This window comes from Marmota flaviventris, chromosome 3, assembly GCF_047511675.1.
Source record: "Marmota flaviventris isolate mMarFla1 chromosome 3, mMarFla1.hap1, whole genome shotgun sequence".
Lineage (NCBI taxonomy): Eukaryota > Metazoa > Chordata > Mammalia > Rodentia > Sciuridae > Marmota > Marmota flaviventris.
Window position 1 is genome coordinate 52,733,884 of NC_092500.1, and position 3,196 is coordinate 52,737,079.

The following is a 3,196-nucleotide window of genomic DNA, read 5'->3' on the forward strand; positions in this document are numbered from 1 at the left end:
TTTGCTGCTCAGGTGGTGATAGCCAATTTAAAAAAAGGAAAAGGATGTTTGGTTTTATCATTAAGTGTCAGGAAGAGGACATTTCTAGAAAGAATTTTTTAATCATGAAGAAAGCAAGGCCCCATGGGCCCATGCAGACCTTTGCCTCCTATGTAAATAGATGAATGAATGGAAATGCCACCTTCTAGTAAAGCAGACAAGAATGATAAGGGCGAACGAATGTTCAGAGGAATTAGAAATTTAATGATATGTCCATGCTTTATAAAATACACTCAAAAGATCTCTGAAGAGCACATGTGAATTTTAATGATGTTACTAGGAAAAAAAAATCCATAATCATTTAAAGCATAAAGGAAGTCCTAATGAATGCTCCAATCTTCTACAGAATTAATTGGAAAGAAAATGTTGACAAAGGTTTATTTCCAATACACTTCTGAAGTTTAAATAATGGCTGTAAATAAGAATAACATTCATTTTAAGAAAAAAGATGAAAATAAGTGTTATTTGCTAGGGTTCAATAGTATAGTACTAGCAAAACAAATTGTTATAATTACTCCAATAGCTAATTACAGAGCTCTGTGTTAGGCACTTCAAAAATAGATAAGACCCAGTGACTATCTTCAAGAAATTTCCAACTTCTGCCGCTCCTGGAGCTGCTTGTGTGCTCCTTCAGTGAGGATCTGGTACCTCTTGTGAAGCGGCAACTGAGGAGACTCTGGCGCTCACCATGGCCAAAGAAAAGCCCAAGGAAGGAGTCAGGACTGAGAACAATGATTATATTAACTTGAAGGTGGCAGGGCAGGCTGGTTCTGTGGAGCACTGTAAGATTAAGAGGCATAGTAAAGTAATGGAAGCATATTGTGAATGACAGGATTTGTGAATGAGGCAGGTAAGATTCCCATTTGACGGGCAGCCAATTAATGAAATAGACACACCTGCACAATTGGAAATGGAGGATGAAGAGACAATTGATGTGTTCCAGCAGCAGACAGGAGGTGTCTACTAAAAAGGGAATTTGCTACTTTACTCCAGAACTCTGTTCTTACAGATCAAGAATACATTCTCAATTAGAAAACTGCAATTTGGTTCCACCAAATCCTGACTACAGTATAGTTTTCTCTTTCATTTTCCCCTTCCCCATTCCTTTATCGTACAAAAAGTAACTGGTATATGTGCACAAGCACATTGCATTTTATTTTATTTATTTTTATGTGGTACTGAGGAGTGGACCCAGGGCCTTGCATGTGCGAGGCAAGCGCTCTACCCGAGCCACAACCCCAGTCCGCCCCTCTCCCCATATTGCATTTTAAAAATATTAAATGGCCAATGATGTTTTGATTGACATCGGATAGAGATGGGATAGGAAAAAATACTGGTTCTGTGAAAATATCCCCTTTCTCCATTAGTGGCGTGCTCATTCAGCCTTATCTTTATATTTCAGTGTTATTTTGCTCTGTTTAAACATAAAACAAAAAAACCTGAACAACATAAAAATCCTTGCATACCTTGTTCACTTGAAGAATTTTAATGTTTTTCATTTATCATTGTAAAACCTAGGACAATTTTGTAACTTTTTGTATGTTGCTATTACATGTAGCACAATCTGTCTTTAAGTAGGGGTAAAGTATTCTTAAAAAATAAGATTCCTAGATAGTTTTCCCTTCAAGTCAAGCATCTTGTTATTTAAATAAATTTCTTATTTAAAATGAAAAAAAAAAAAGTTGTTTCCAGTGTAGCAAGATGAGTAAGCTAACCACAGACTATAACTATAGTCATCAGGGATTTCATAACAAATGACCAGAAGATTCCAAATTTCATGGGAAATAGGGTATACTTTATTCAGACAACCAGTAACATTTTCATGGAGGAGGTTAACACTGGAGATGAGGCTTAAAAATTAGCAACACATTCATAGTCTAAGTGGTTTGCAACTGCAAAGGTACAGAAGCAGAAAAGGAGACATTTTTAGGAAATTCAAGTTATTTTGACAGAGTATAAATTACACATGGGGAAAAAAAGTAAAAAGCACTGAGTGCCAGAACTGCAAGTTCTTATTCAGTCTGTATTCAGACTTTTACAACTAGAGACCTACATATTCTTTTGATAAAATGAAATTGTACTATTTGTTTCTTCCCCAACTTCACATTAAATTGAACTAACTGGTGGTGAAGGTGAGGCCATGTGAAGAGAATTACTTTCCCCCTGTCTCAGAGGGGTTCAAAAGTAATTTTGAAGAACACATTTGCAACCAGTTTTTCTTTCAAATAACATTCTAGTTTCAAGGAACTAGGTCAAATTCCTTAGCAGGTTTGCAAGGATTTAACCTGTCCCTTTCTAGGAAAAGTAGCTTCTCCAACTTGTTCTGCAAGAGGCTGATCTGGTTTAGTTTGTCTCAGTGAGGGTGATAATATGCTGATGATATTGGCCCAGTGGCTGATCCACTAGAGTGGCCAAATTTGGTCTTTAGCAATGGAAACTACTGCTAAAGAATTCCAAGGACAAATTCTTGCAGCTGTTTTCAAACTTGAACATGACGAGAATATCAATCTATAAGCTGGTGTGGCACATCCTGAGGGTCTGCTGAAACTACAGGAACCCAGATCTCAAAATAGCAAATAAAGGTACTATTAAAATAAAAAGGGTGTATCTACATTTAAGCTCTTTTAAAAAGAAATGTGAAACAAAATACTAAAAATAGATATGGAAGTAACTGAAATTCAGAACAATTATATACCTGACAATTAAAAATGAAATGTAAGAACACACTAGGGAAAAGGCTATATAAGAGATGATCATTAACTCAAGGAGGTATAATAAGGAGGCTTCCCAGGCTGAGTGCTAACTGAATATAAGGAGGAGGTGGGGGCTTAAAAAGCTTTCTCAATCTGAAGTCCTAGTGGTGGAACTCCTTGTTCTCAAGGTTTTAACTCAGGCCTGATATTAAGCACTTTAGGAACTGCTGCCAAACTTGTCACCAGAAGTCCTCACACAAAACCTCTGGGCCTTGAATGGCCTGATGACTGTGAATTTACTTACTATTCTACTTACCTAATCATACAGTATTTCCAAATACCTAATTGCTGTCCTTTTAACCCCCCAACATGAAATCCATGTTGGGCCAGTCAGGAAAATGATTCGATTTGATCCCCCAGGCAAATGTAGAGGTAATTTTTAAAAAGCAAATTGCTGCCCAGGT

At 36.8% G+C, this 3,196-nt stretch overlaps 1 pseudogene; it reads left to right on the plus strand.

Moving 5' to 3' along the window:
* Positions 1-727: 727 nt before the first annotated feature.
* LOC114087740 (small ubiquitin-related modifier 2 pseudogene) lies at positions 728-1,132 on the plus strand (annotated as a pseudogene).
* Positions 1,133-3,196: the final 2,064 nt, after the last annotated feature.